Raw genomic sequence first — 15,978 nt, forward strand, 5'->3', positions numbered from 1 at the left:
CTCCTTTCTTTGCATAACCAGTCCTTCACTATGGCTGTAAGAGAGGTTGGTAGGAGAGAGTAGAATTTCTCTTCCCTTCTTGTTCTTATTCTCATTGATTTCAATCGTTTCCTCATTTGTCCCACATTTTACTCTGTTCATGTAGAAGCGAGTGATTTTTGTTTGTGCTTTCTTTAGAGTGGCTCTTTTAAAGGTGGGTCTTACAGCCTTCAGAGAAAAGCCTGAGGTTTTGCAGCCACTCCTGGTCGTCACCATTGTTTCTTTAAAGTTGTAAATTATTTCTTTTTGTTGTAATAAATACGCTACAATGCATTGATTGAGATAAATAGACAAGAGGTAATTGCAAAAGTGAAGAAAGACAACGCGGTGGAGAAAGACAACGTGGTGGAGAAGCAAGTGTGACCTTACTTCTTCAGTTGCTGCAAAGTGATTACCGCAGAGGCTCTGGCACTCCCCCGGTAATAATCAAGATGCTTAAAAATGATGTGGTGTGGTGAGCCAGTGTGGTGTAGTGGTTAAGAGCGATAGTCACGTAATCTGGGAAACCGGGTTCGTGTCTCCGCTTCTCCACATGCAGCTGCTGGGTGACCTTGGGCCAGTCACACTTCTGTGAAGTCTCTCAGCCCCACTTACCTCACAGAGTGTTTGTTGTGGGGGAGGAAGGGAAAGGAGAATGTTAGCCGCTTTGAGACTCCTGAAGGGGAGTGAAAGGCGGGATATCAAATCCAAACTCTTCTTCTTCTTCTAATATATATATATATATATATATGCTTTCGTAGATTTTCACGGGTACAGGAATGCAGGTTTTGGTGTTTTCGGGTATCTTCCCGTGTAAGAGTTGGGGTGTCTAGGCGACGTTTCGACGAGGTCTCACTCGTCATCTTCAGGCTGGTGCTTTCGGCTTCTTGTTACTAGAACAGAGCAGGATCTCAGTGTTTGAGTTCCTATAAATACTGTTGAGGGGGTGTGGTGTATAGCCTCCAACGTTCTGGGCAGAGAGGAAGTTCCCAGGTTATTGTGCCTTTTCTTCTTTTGTTCATTAATTACTTGAGGGATATCTTGAGTGATTTCTTGAGTGATATTCTGAGTACCACTTAGGAGGGTCATTAGGTGTGGATTAGTTGCTAAAGCTTTCGTGTCTTGACCTCTTGAGCTTGTGAAGAGTTTTTCTGAGTTTTTCTGAGAAGAGTTTTTCTGAGAAGATGGCTGTACTGCACTTAGTTGTGCTCTTAGTGGAAGGTGGAAGGTGGTGGAAACTCCACCGCAGCCCCCTGAGGAGGATGAGGACGACGATGAAAAGCTGGCACTAGCAGAGGCCCAGCTTGAAAAGGATGAGAAAGCTTTGGCTACGATCATCCTTGGAGTGGATGACAGCCAGCTAGTCTACATAGATGATAAGGTGACGGCAAGTGAGGCGTGGAATGTGCTCAAGGCTGTCCATGTGCGAGAGACAGCTGGCTCACTGATAACACTGACCAGGAGACTGTACCGGTGTCGGAAGAAACCGGGGGACTCCCTGGTAAACCACCTAAAATTCCTAACAGGCTGTTTCCAGGAGCTAGCCTTAAGAGGGAGGCCTGTGGGGGAAGAGGACAAAGTCTTTATAGTCCTGAGTTCCCTTGACGACAGCTATGATATGCTGGTCAACTCCCTCGAGTCTGTAGAGACTGATAAGCTGACTCTGGAATACGTGACCGGACGGTTGTATGCAGAGGAGGACAGGCGTGCAGAGCGAAAGATGACCTCAGCCCAGCTGTTGGAGCATCCCAGAGGGAGCAACAGCCGGGAAGAGCAGAGGTGTCGGGAGCCGGAGAAACAGCCAGGAGGAGCTGCTGCAGACCAGCCGGTGGTCAACAAAGTAAAAAGGTGTTTTTGCTGCAAGTCCAGTGGACATCTGCTTCAGGACTGCCCGAGAAAACAACAAAAACAGCGGAAGCACAAGTGGCAGCAGAGGGAGTCTACCGCTTGGGTGTCTGCAGATGGTCAAGAAAATGAAGAGCTGTGGGTTCTGGACAGTGGAGCTTCTCAAACCTTTTGTAAAAGAAAAGGATTGCTAACTGATGCTAGGGCTTCAAACAAAAAACATGTAAGTCTTGCTACGGGCCAGAAAGCAAATGTGGTTTGTGAGGGGGAGGTTGTGTTTCCACAGCTGGGACACACATTCAGGAATGTGTTGTGTGTGCCTAGTTAGCAAAACAATCTCCTGAGCATTCCTGATTTGGCAAAAGCAGGCTTTGAAGTAAATTTTGTGGGAGATCAGTGCCAGATAAAGCAAAATGGGGCAGTGTTGGCAAATGCTAGCCTTAGAACTAATATGTATGTACTGCAGTGTGAATCTAAGGTTGCGAATGTGCAAAATGTCCTGACCCATGATATGTGTATTCATCTCCTGCACAGGCGTCTAGCTCATGCTAGCTATAAGGTGCTAAACAAAACATTGGAGTTGTGTGGGGGGATGAAAAACATAAAAAGTTGTGATAATTACTTAGACTGCAATATCTGCAAGGAGGTTAAAAGCAGGGCTTGCCCAGTAGCAAGAGCAAGCCAGAGAGAAACCAAAAAACCACTGGAGTTGATTCATGCTGATGTAACTGGTCCTTTTCCGCCAAGTGTCTCCCACAACAAGTACTGTTTGATCCTAGTGGATGATTTTTCTAGATTTGGCTGGATCTATCCATTAAAGCAAAAGTCTGGCATTGCCCAAACTTTGAAGTTCTGGGTAAGAAGGGTAGAAAGGCAACTTGGTGAAAAGGTGTGCTCTATTCAATCAGACAGGGGAGGGGAGTTTATGGCAAGCTCCCTAAGAAACTGGTTGCGTTCCCAAGGGATTAAACATAGGCTTACCAATGTGGCCACGCCTCAAAAGAACGGAGTAGCAGAGCGTAGGGGAGGTGTCTTGCAGACACAAATGAAAGCATTGTTAGCAGATGCAAATATCCCAATTAAGTACTGGGCTGAAAGTATTAAGACTGCGAATTATATTGGGAATCGCTTGTGGTCAAGGGTACTAGATAACATACCCTATAAAATTCTCTATAACAAAAGTCCCAGTTTACAACATTTAAGAATCTTTGGGACAAAGGCATGGGTTGACATACCTGTGAAAAACCGAAGAAAAGGTGGGAAAAGGGCACAGCAGTTGCTATTTCTTGGGTATGAAAGTGGTACGAAAGCCTACAGGTTTGAAGATGATAAAAACCTTTTGAGTTATAGTCGATCAGCCAGCTTTAATGAGCAAAGAAATTGGCCCAAGATACATGCAAACCTGCTGCCAGGAAAAGTTTTACTGCCGAGCATACCTGATAAGGCAGCTGAAACAAAGCTAAGAATTGGCAGCTCTCCCAGAGAAACTGAAAGGGAGGAAGTAAAGGTTGAGCATTTATCTCCAGCTGCTAGCATGGAGCAGGGAAGAGAAGAAAGTGGAACAGGGACAGGAGGAGGTAGTTCTACAGAGTCAATCCACCCCAAAAGCAGTCCTGAAGGTAGCCCAGGGGGTGAGATTAATGAACCAAGGAGGTCTGCAAGAAGTAATAAAGGTCAACCTCCAGACCGTTATGGGTTCCCAGCCACCATAAACCAGGTTGTGTAACTGAGCCAGAAAACTTTGAAGAAGTGCTAGAGTTACCTACTCTAGAGAAAGAGGCGTGGTTAAAGGCAATGCAGGCAGAGTATAACTCTCTGCTAAACAACAATGTGCTTGTACCTTCAGAATTGCCTGAAGGTAAAAAGCCCATAAGCTGTAAGTGGGTTTTTAAAGTGAAAAAGCTGGCTGATGGAAGTTGTCAGAGGAAAGCCAGGTTGGTTGCATGGGGCTTTACACAGAGGAAAATGATACATTATGATGAAGTGTTTGCCCCAACAGCAAAGGCTGAAACAGTAAAATCAGTTTTAGCAATGGCAAGTCTGAGAGGGTTAAAAGTTAATCATTTTGATGTTGCCTCAGCATATTTAAATGCTCCTATTGACGCTGAGGTGTATTTACAGCAAATACCAGGTTATGAGCTGGGAAAAGACAGCATGGTGTTAAAACTGCAAAGGGCACTATACGGTTTACACCAAAGTGCACGTCTATGGCATGACTGCATAGACACAACTTTGAAAAAGATGGGATTCAAACAAAGCCTGGCTGATTCCTGTTTATATTCAGCAATGGTGCAAGGAAGTGTTTGTTATTTACTTTTGTATGTTGATGATATCTGTCTAATAACAACTGCACAAAAGCATAGAATCATAGAATCATAGAGTTGGAAGAGACCACAAGGGCCATCGAGTCCAACCCCCTGCCAAGCAGGAAACACCATCAGAGCACTCCTGACATATGGTTGTCAAGCCTCTGCTTAAAGACCTCCAAAGTATCCAATATTTCCAGGCCTTTGACCATTTTGGTTGCCCTCCTCTGGACACGTTCCAGTTTGTCAGTGTCCTTCTTGAATTGTGGTGCCCAGAACTGGACAGAGTACTCCAGGTGAGGTCTGACCAGAGCAGAATACAATGGCACTATAACTTCCCTTGATCTAGATGCTATACTCCTATTGATGCAGCCCAGAATTGCATTGGCTTTTTTAGCTGCCGCGTCACACTGTTGGCTCATGTCAAGTTTGTGGTCAACCAAGACTCCTAGATCCTTTTCACATGTACTGCTCTCAAGGGACGGGTTCTCCATGGGATTTAGAATCCCAGTAGCATTCCCCCCCAACACCGTGGACCCCCAAAATCAGAAGTCTGTGCGGGAAAGGCCAGAGATAGTTAGGAAAAATATACAGAAGGAGATCACGGCAGGCAGGGTTGCAGGCCCTTTTCCCGAGCCCCCTCTGGAGGGACTTCACCTATCCCCTCTGGGCATAGTACCTAAAAAAGCTCCGGGGGAATTTCGCATGATCCACAACCTCTCTTACCCAAGGGGAGGTTCAGTGAATGATGCAATACCTCAGGAACTGTGCACGGTAAAATACGCCTCTTTTGACCAGGCAGTCAAAATGATTTGTAGATTTGGCCGAGGAGCGCTCCTAGCGAAATGCGACATCGAGTTCGCATTCTGCCTCCTGCCTGTGCATCCAGAAGATTTCCGTTGGTTGGGGTTTAGATTTGAGGGGGCGTATTTCATTGATAAGGCAATGCCTATGGGCTGCTCCGTCGCATGCTCTGCATTCGAGTCCTTTAGTACCTTTCTTGATTGATTTGTCAGAAACAAAAATTCTCATGTGCTTGATGTATGGTTTCTTGCCAAACATCTTTTCATAGGGGGTACAACCAATCGGTGATTATAATCTGTGATTATAGGTGTAAACAAAACAGCCGAGCGCTTCTGCCCAATAACTCTCTGGAAGATTGGCATCATGCAGCAAGGTTTTCAAGCCTTGAAGCAATGTTTGGCTTGCCCTTTCACAAAGTCCATTCATCCAAGGAGACCGTGGACTTGACAGGCCATGTTGAATTCCTTTCTCAGTCAGAAAAGCTTCAAACTGCTGAGAAATGAATTCTCCCCCTCGATCTGTAAATAAACATTTCACCTGTTTATCATGCACATTTTTCAACCAAGCACAGAATTCCTTGAACCTAGGAAATGCTTCTGATTTCTGCTTGAGATTGAACACATGAATATATCTGGGATATGAATCAATGAGAACCATAAGGTACCTGGCTCCACCCAAAGAGTGTGTTAGTGGACCAACGAGATCAGCATGCACTACCTGGTATGGTTCTGTAGCTTGTCTACTAGACACTTTACCTTTTGCAGCCATTTTGACCTTGTTTGCTGCGCATGCCTTGCACTTCATGTGGTACCTGCAGGGTTTAATTGTCATACCTTCAACTAAGGCAGGCATTTTGGAACTGCCTTGAAGTTTAAATGACCAAATTTCCTGTGATAATCATGGATACATCCTGCATGCAACACCTTGTTAGTATCTGCAATACAAGTTTCATCCTGCACAACATCAACAGAATCATCATAATGCAATACAAACAAATGATCAATATAATCAGCATGCAATACAAAGTCATCTTTCTTGGTGATGGTGCACTTCCTCTTCTTGAAGGAAACGTCTATGTCCTGTTCAGTCAGCTGCGAGACGCTCAATAGGTTGTGTACAGTATCTGGAACAAAAAGAATGTTGCGTATTGATGCATCCAAGCTGTGAAGAATAACCGTTCCATAGCCTTGAGTGGAGATCGTGTGGTCATCCGCTTGGTGAATTGCACCTTCCTGTGGAGTAAAGGACACGAACAGGTGTTTGTCTTTGCAGATGTGCCTCCCGAGTCGATGATGAAGAAAGATCTAGACGTCTTCTGGACCTTTGGAGTGAAGCGTGAGACCATTGCCTTGTGTTGCGTCGTCCTGGACTTCTGACCTTTGCCTTTGCCTTTTCCATGTGTTGAGCTTTCGCTGCGCTGCTCTGTTGCCTTGGCCTTGGGATGTTTGCAATCCCTCTTCATGTGGCCTAGACGTCCACACAAGTAGCATTTCACTGCCTTCAAAGCTTTGGTGCCATCTAGTGTCCTTCGGAATCGCCCTCTAACAAATAATTAATGACCTGAGCCTTTGATAAGGCTCCAAGGCACGTTCCCCCATTCAGCAGAGTTTCCAAAGCAGCAGAAGTGATGAGATTTATGGCTACATCACTATGCTTTATTTCTTACTACACAGACAGCAAAGAAATATACATCCTCTCTCTATGAAAGCAGAGAGCAACTGGAACAAAGGAAACAGGAAACCAGTAAACATCACATCCGTCTCCCTTCTCCCGTGAGACTTCCAATAGCCTGGACTGTCTCTGGAATGTAAACAGAGCCTTGTGACTCTAAGCAGCTGCTCAGTGGCAAACAGAAACTAACAGTCACTCCCTGCTGGGATATTCATGGTAACTACTCAATAGTCGTTATATTGACCCTACTCAATAAATATGACTAACTAGGGTATAGGGACGCGGGTAGTGCTGTGGTCTAAACCACTGAGCCTCTTGGGCTTGCCAATCAGAAGGTCGGCGGTTCGAATCCCCGTGATGGGGTGAGCTCCCGTTGCTCGGTCCCAGCTCCTGCCAACCTAGTACTTCAAAAGCACACCAAAAAGTGCAAGTAGGTATTGCTCCAGCGGGAAGGTAAACAGTGTTTCCGTGCACTGCTCTGGTTTCGGTGTTCCATTGCGCCAGAAGCGGCTTAGTCATGCTGGCCACATGACCCAGAAAAACTGTCTGCAGACAGTTTTTTTTGCTCCCTCAGCCTGTAAAGCGAGATGAGCGCCACAACCCCAGAGTTGTCTGCGACTGAACTGTCAGGGGTCCTTTACCTTTACCTTTTTAACTAGGGTATATGAATTTCAGTGTGTCTGCTGTCAAGAAAACTTAGTTGAATGAAAGCTAATGTTTTTAATTGTTTTTAGAAGTCTTAAAAAAGTCTTGAAAATTATTAATGACCTGGTTGCCACCTGGGGCTCCTTCAGAAGGAGCAGGATATAAATTGAATAAATAATAATAAATACATAATGTGTGCTTGGGACCTGAGATCTTTGTACCCATTTTTCATACCTGGCTGCAGTGCCTGATAAATCACTGAAATTGATATACCCTAGTTAAAAAGGTAAAGGTAAAAGACCCCTGACAGTTAGGTCCAGTCAAGGGCAACTATGGGGTTGCGGCGCTCATCTCGCTTTCAGGCCGAGGGAGCCGGTGCTTGTCCACAGACAGCTTTCCGGGTCATGTGGCCAGCAAGGCTAAACTGCTTCTGGCGCACGGAAACACCATTTACCTCCTGCCACAGCAGTACCTATTTATCTACTTTCACTGGCGTGCTTTCGAACTGCTAGGTTGGCAGGAGTTGGGACAGAGCAACGGGAGCTCACTCTGTTGCAGGGATTTGAACCGCCGACCTTCTGATTGGCAAGCCCAAGAGGCTCAGTGGTTTAGACCACAGCGCCACCCGCGTCCCTTTTCCCTCCAAGGTAGGCAGTGACTGATAAAGTACTTCTAGCCTTTCAGAAAAGTTGTTGTTTATTAAATTTGTATACCACCCTTCATCCATAGATCTCAAGGCTGTTCAAAACATAAAAATACAATATAAGAACATAAAATACTTAATAAAAACAATACAAACTAATACTCCCTCCCTCAAACACACGCTTACTCAGCCAAAAAGGCCTGGTTGAAGAGGAACATTTTTGCCTGGGAATTTAGAATATGAGATGCAGCTGACCAGAGAGACTTTGAGTGCATAGAGACATGCCTCACGGCTGTGCAGGGTTGGGCGATGTCAACTTTTCAACATTGTGGTGTTGAAAAATGGAGGGAAGAACAAGCTGTGTTGGGACCAGCCCTGCAAGGTGCTGGAGTGAAACTGCTGAGGCCCTTCATCCAGGTAGCATAATTACATCTTACTTGAACATATATAATGTGGTTAGTTTGGGGGATTCAGTGGTTAAAGTAGCCAGGCCAGCTTTTGGGTGAGTCAGTGGGCCTGGGCATGGTATAACAAAGGAAGTGGCTTTGTACCAGAGGACAAATGGGTGGGCCCTGGGCCCCCTCCCTCACCTGGCTGCTAGTGAGAAGGGCAATAGCCAGCGTTGTGTGAGAGAGCTGGGCTAGAAGCAGGCGGCTGGCAGAAGCCAGGGCGTCAGAGCTGTACCCGATTCCTGCTTGGAATCCAAGGCTGTGGTCGTGGGAGAAGCAAGACCCTTTCGGGGTGCTGATGCTGTGAGCACCTCCATTGTAGACTCAGGTTGTATATATGTGTAGATAAACCATCTCTCCTAAAGACATAACAATTGCTGCTGTCCATCATTCCAAGGAAACCGAACATGGGTAAGTGCCTGAAACCCCTGGAGTCCCACACCCTTCGGAGACTGGGGTAGTGAAGCACAAAAGAGGGTGTGTCTACTTGAATTTGCTTCAATTCATGCAAATTAGTATCAAATAAATTGTTGTAATAATTTTAAGGTGCACACGCTTAGTGGGCCACACTCCACAGAAAACCAGTAATAATAATAAGTTATTATTTATACCCCACACATCTCGCCGGGCCTCCCCAGCCCCTCTGGGTGGCTTCCAACAGGGTATTAAAAACACAATAAAACGTGAAACATTCCCTAAACAGGGCTGCCTTCAGGCGTCTTCTAAAAGTCAGAGAGCTGTTTACAGTATTCCCTTGACATCTGATGGGAGGGTGTTCCACAGGGCGGGTGCCATTACCAAGAAAGCCCTCTGCCTGTTTCCCTGTAACCTCACTTTTCGCAGGGAGGAAACCGCCAAAAAGCCCTCGGCACTGGGCCTCAGTGTCCAGGCTGAATGACGGGGGTGGAGACACTCCTTCAGGTCTACTGGACTGAGGCAGTTTAGGTGTGCTGGTCCAGGGGGGAGGTTACTGTTATTGGTTTCAGAACTCACAGGGTTAAGGAGTTCTGGTGACGTCTCTTTCCTGAGGCGTGGTTAGAAACACATACGGGAGTGGTTTGACGCTACGTGTTTCAGTCTGGTTTCGCTTTTGCGGAGGGAGGACGCAAGATGTGTGCGTTGTCACCGGGACAGATTTAAGATCTGGTTTACTTCATGATTAAAGGCTAACAAGATAAGGAACGCTTTGTGTCAGTTCTGAATTATTCACCCACATGCTGCAATTGCTTCACCGCTGTGTTTATCTCTGCTACCGGCAAGAGGGAGAGGCAGGAAGGATCTTTGGATCAGCACGGACAGACAACAGAGCTGCGCAAAGGGAAGCGTGCTGGACTCCATGTTTGTTTTTCTTGGAACTCATGGCAACACTGACCTCTCCGTTGCCATAGGTTATGGGTGCTTGCCAATGCTTTGAAGCATTGCAGGAACGTCTCACATGTGGGGGAAGCCAGCAGGAAAGTTGCTGGGGCCAGCCGGAGCTGTCTTTGAGGCTGGAAGGAGCTCGCTGGGAGGAGAAGCCGATCTGCCAGAGGCCGGAGGAAGCTGATGCTGTCGTGAGTACGCTTACCCCGGGGGAGAAGGAGATGGCTCAGTCCCAGGAACATGGCTTTGAGCTTAAGCTGCCATGTGCGAAGTTAACAACCCAAACGTGGTTGGAGTGGAGTTATTTAGCAGAGTTGTCCTTAGTTGGAGCCAAGCTCTGGGAATTGGTGAAGCCGATGTCTTCGTCAGCTGGGGCAGTTGGAAGCCAACGTGAAGCTGAGCAGCGTGTTCTGGTTTTCTGGCTGAGAATGTAAGTGCTGATTTAAGGCCTATAGTTCTGGATGCAAGGAAGCCGACGGTCGCTTGGCTAGCTCTCCAGGAAGTGTGCAACGCTGGGGGCGGAAGCAAGGGCCGGGAGATGGCTGCATCAGAACAGGAGAGGCAAGATGGAGCTTACCACCTTTGTGGAAGCCAGTGCACAGCTGGGAAAGGCTGTGGGACCCCTGAGGGGGGCAAAGGGACTATTACCACTACTGCTGCTGTTGCTGCCAGTTTTGCAGAGTCTAAAAGCTGCGTGGGTGATGCAACGTGTCTGCGTGAGGAGCTTGGAGAGAGGCAAGCTGCTGGGGGCCCTTTACCTACCACTGGGGGTGCAGGAAAGCGTCCTGGGAGCCCTGGGAGCAGTGGGGGGGCAGTGAGCAGTAAAAGAACAGAAAAGCCTCTTTTTCCAAAGGCTGCCAAGAGTTGTTTGCGTCGTGAGTCGAAGCCTGGGAAACAGGACAGAGCTAAATGCTTCAAGGTCAGACATCTGCTGCAGAGGGAGATAAGGCCTGCAGAGTTGTCTGGGAACTCTGAGATAAGTCCAGTCTTCAGAGCAACGCAGGATGTTGCGGTTTCGGACGCTGCCAAGGACAGAGGCGGCAGCGGGACGTTTGTTGCTGCTATGGCAACTTTGAAAAACAATGCCAGCAGGAACACAGATGTGAAGTGGGTGTTGGATTCGGGTGCCAGTCATCACCTCATTGGGATGCCATCTGCTGGGGAGCTGCGGAATTGCAGGGCTGTTTTAACTGGAACTGCTGTCACATTAGCTGACGGGACAAAACGAAAAGTTTCTAATGCTGCAAATGTATATGTTTCTGTTTTGCAGGCGGAGCTGGAGTGTTTCATTGTACCAGGGATGAAGTGTTGCCTGTTATCGATACCTGCTTTGGCGAAGCAGGGGTACAAAATTTGTTTTGAAAATAACACCTGTTCTATTTCCAGAGGGGGGAAGCTGCTTGTCAACGTGGAAGGCAAGGGCAATCTCTTTGTTCTGGAGACACCTCTGGAGGGTGGGGGGAATGCAGGAAAAGCACAGGCGCAGTGTGCTAGTGTTCCCAGTCATGATTCATGTGTTCATGTATGGCACAAGAGAATGTCTCATGCTTGTCTGGAAGATGTTAAGAGGCTGCCAGGCTGCACCAAAGGTTGTAAAATCACACCATGTGAGGGATCCCTAGTGTGCAGGGCATGCAGCAAGGTTCAAAGGTGCGGGTTTCCCGGGGTAAAGAGGGTAACCACAAAACCTTTTGAGTTGGTTCACACAGACCTTACAGGACCCATGAAGTGTGAGAGTCTGGGTGGGGCCAGGTTTCTGCTAACGATGGCAGATGATTTTTCTCAGAATTTATGGTGTTTCTCTCTCAGGTCACAGAGGGAGGCAGCGCAACTGATCCAGGATTGGGTTGCGGAGGTGGAACTAAGGTTCTCCACCAAGGTGCAAGAGTTCAGGAGCGACCGTGGGTCACAATTCACTGGGTCTGCTCTGAAGGAATTCTTCAAGGAAAAGGGAATTCGTCACCAGGTGACGGGTGCAAAGTCTCCTCAAGAGAGAGGCATGGCAGAGCACAGGAGTGAAGCACTGGCTGAAGCTGTCAGGGTTTTACTGTGTGACTCTGGGTTGCCTCAGAGCTTTTGGAGTGAAGCTTGGAAATTTGCCAGCTTTGTTTTTAACAGGTCCTACAATCATGATGTAGGTGACACACCGTATTTTCTGTTGCACAAGAGGAAGTCACAGGTGCATTTCTTCCGTTCGTTTGGGTCTAGGGCTTCAGTGCCGATACCAACAGCGCAACGGAAGGAGGGTGGTCCTAGGTGCCAGGACATGATCTTCTGTGGGTATGATCCTGCAACAAATGGGTGGAAGTTTGCATACCCAGAGGGTGATCAGACCAAGCTGCTGGTCAGCAAGCATGCTGAGTTCTTTGAGCAGGGTGGTTGGTCACAGCCTAGGTATGGTTCTGATTTTCTCTCAGAATGTCTGTCCGATTCTGAGGGGGAGAAAAGGGAGGAAGAAAGGGAGGAAGGAGAGTCAGAGGCGGAGCCTGTTGCTGATGACCAGGTTGCTGATGATGGTCAAGCACAGGGGTGGGTTTCTCCACAGGTTAAGATGGAACCCAAAAGTGAGCCTTCATCTCCTGTTAGCCAAGTGCAGGAGGCCCGAAGACGCAGCAAGTCAGAGGGGGAGTCCTCTGTGCTGGGAGACACACTTGCTGACCCCAGTGGGTCAGGAGGAGCGCCCGAGGTTGTACTCCGGCGGTCAACTCGGACCAAAAAGGGGATTCCACCGGAAAGGTTTCAGGTCACCAATGCGTGGGTTGGTTTCGCACAGTGTGATTCTGGGAGTGTGGAAGGGATTCAACAATTGCCTGGGATAGATGCCAGTGGGAGGCAAAAGGCAATGGGAGGTGAGTTGAACTCAAAGAGGTCTGTAAATAGGGGTTCACAGTTTCCCTCAGGGTTCGAGACGAGAGGGGGTGTTATTGGTTTCAGAACTCACAGGGTTAAGGAGTTCTGGTGACGTCTCTTTCCTGAGGCGTGGTTAGAAACACATACGGGAGTGGTTTGACGCTACGTGTTTCAGTCTGGTTTCGCTTTTGCGGAGAGAGGACGCAAGATGTGTGCGTTGTCACCGGGACAGATTTAAGATCTGGTTTACTTCATGATTAAAGGCTAACAAGATAAGGAACGCTTTGTGTCAGTTCTGAATTATTCACCCACATGCTGCAATTGCTTCACCGCTGTGTTTATCTCTGCTACCGGCAAGAGGGAGAGGCAGGAAGGATTTTTGGATCAGCATGGACAGACAGCAGAGCTGCGCAAAGGGAAGCGTGCTGGACTCCATGTTTGTTTTTCTTGGAACTCATGGCAACTCTGACCTCTCCGTTGCCATAGTTACCGTGGGGCGAGGTCCAGGACCTGAGTCGAGGGTCGGCAGACAGTTCTCCACGAGCGAAGCGGGGTCCACAGCGAGGAGCCGGGCAAGGACAGGAACAGGACTGGGTGCTGGCCGAAACAGCTCTTCAATGACGTTGCTCCCGCAACCTGGGACCGGGCTGACTGGCCTTTATCTTCTCTGAGGCCGGGGGCAGTCCCGGCCCCCAGGTGACCCGCCTCTCCTGGCCTTAAGGCGAGCACTCCTCCTGGGAGAAACCAGTTCCCTCCGCCTCTCTGTCCTGAGCCTCTGCAGCTCAGGAGAGGCCGGTGGGTTACTGGACCCAGGGGGAGACTCATTTTCCCCTGACAGGGCTGGGAGAGGCGCACCTGTAGGCAATGTGTCCTCAATCACCTCCGGAGCCAGAGTGGATTCACCTGGTGCCTGCTCCTGAGGTGCAGGCGCTTCAGAATCAAGGCCCTGCCCCAGCTCAGCCAGCCCTGGAGGCGGGGACTCCTGTGCAGGCTGGGATTCCTCCGGTTCAGCCTCTGAATCGGATTCCCAGGCCATCACATTAGGGCTTTAAAGGTCAGCACCAACACTTTGAATTGTGCTCGGAAACGTACTGGGAGCCAATGCAGATCTCTCAGGACCAGTGTTATATGGTCCTGGCGGCCACTCCCAGTCACCAGCCTAGCTGCCACATTCTGGATTAGTTGTAGTTTCTGGGTCACCTTCAAAGGTAGCCCCACGTAGAGTGCACTGTAGTAGTCCAAGCGGGAGATAACCAGGGCATGCACCACTCTGGCACGACAGTCCGTGGGCAGGTAGGGTCTCAGCCTGCGTACCAAATGAGTCTGGTAGACAGTTGCCCTGGACAGAGATTTGACCTGTGCCTCCATGGACAGCTGTGAGTCCAAAATGAGTCCCAGGCTGAGCACCTGGTCCTTCAGGGGCACGGTTACCCCATTCAGGACCAGGGAGTCCTCCACACCAGCCCGCCCTCTGTCCCCCCAAAACAGTACTTCTGTCTTTTCAGGATTCAACCTCAATCTGTTAGCTGCCATCCACCAACCGCCTCCAGACACACAGGACCTTCACCGCCTTCACTGATTCTGATTTGAAAGAGAGGTGGAGCTGGGTATCATCCGCATACTGATGAACACCAAGCCCAAACCCCCTGATGATCTCTCCCAGCGGCTTCATGTAGATGTTAAAAAGCATGGGGGAAGAGGACAAAACCCTGAGGCACCCCACAAGTGAGGGCCCAGGGGTCTGAACACTCATCCCCCAACACCACTTTCTGGGCACGGCCCTGGAGGAAGGAGCGGAACCACTGCAAAACACTGCCCCCAGCTCCCAACCCCTCCAGATGCTCCAGAAGGATGTCATGGTCGATGGTATCAAAAGCTGCTGAGAGATCCAGCGGAACAAGGAAACAGCTTTTACCCTTGTCCCTAGCCCGCCGGAGATCATCAACCAGTGTGACCAAGGCAGTCTTATGTGGATTAAGCTTCAGTTTGTTGGCTCTCATCCAGTCCATTACCATTTAATTTTTAAGATGGCAAAAATGGCAAATTTAGGATGATCTTGGCATTCATGTGGGAGGAGGCAGTTCTCTGGGGAAACTGATCTCCCAGCTGTTGTCAGACTACAACTCCCAGAATCTTTAGCAATGCTGACTGGGGCTGATGGGAGTTGGAGTTGAGGCTGATTTTCTACCCCTGGTGTTCATCATTTTGACAGAAAAGGAAGCTGTACTATGAATATTTAAAGTCATTTTCAGGCTTATTTAAAGGACAGAATGAATAGCTAGCTGAGCTTTCCTTCTGGTCCACCTGGGGGCAATTATTCAACACCACCTTCTTCATGAAGTTTGTTCACCATGATTTCTGAATCCCACTACAAATCTCAGCATCAGGCAAGCCATTCCCCCTCATGTTCTTGGCCCCAGGTATAATAATAGTGCTGACCTACCTTACAGGGCTGTTTCTAAGAATTAATGTGGAAAAGCCTGTGAAGAACCTTTGAGGACTTTGGTAGGCAGTTGTGCCTACCATAGTGTATAATAGCATGTAGCTACCTCCCAATGATAATCCTTACAAAAGCCCTGTAAGGTAACGTTTATTAAATGTTCAGCCTGTTAACTGATTGCCATGTAAAGCGTCTCCAAGCAACTTACAAAACTTTTAAAAAGCATAAAGCACAGCATAAAAGTATGTGGTTTTTTTCAGGTGGTTCACAATTTAGCGGAACCACCTGCAACATCGGGGCCCAATACGGGCCACATGTTCTCCTGCAATGATTTTGCAAAGTTTTTTGCAGATAAAATCGCTCAGATTCGGGAAGAGGTAGACTCCACCGTGGGAGCAGGGCGGGAGAGTGCTAGAGTTCTGTCTAGTCAAGTTGCGTGGGATCAATTCCAACCTGTTACCTCCGAGGATGTGGACAGGCTGCTTCGACGAGTGGAGCCAACCACCTGTCTCCTGGATCCTTGCCCATCCTGGCTTATAAAAGCTAGCCGGGAAGGACTGGGCGATGGGCTTCGTGGGGTGGTGAATGCTTCCCTCTGTGAGGGAGCCTTCCCAGACCTGCTGAAAGAGGCGGTTATTAAACCGCTTCTTAAAAACCATCTTTAGATGCGGCCACGATGGCCAATTATCGCCCAGTCTCAAATCTTCCATTCTTGGGCAAGGTGATTGAGCGAGTGGTTGCTGAACAACTCCAGGCACGCCTGGAAGAAGCGGACCATTTGGATCCCTTCCAGTCGGGATTCAGGCCTCACCATGGGACTGAAACTGCCTTGGTCGCACTGGTTGATGATCTCCGGCGGACTAGGGACAAAGGTGAGAGCTGTTTAATAGTTCTGCTGGATCTCTCAGCGGCATTTGATACCATCGACCATAACATCCTACTGGA

This window comes from Podarcis bocagei, assembly GCF_964188305.1.
Source record: "Podarcis bocagei genome assembly, chromosome: W".
In the NCBI taxonomy this organism is placed as follows: Eukaryota; Metazoa; Chordata; class Lepidosauria; order Squamata; family Lacertidae; genus Podarcis; species Podarcis bocagei.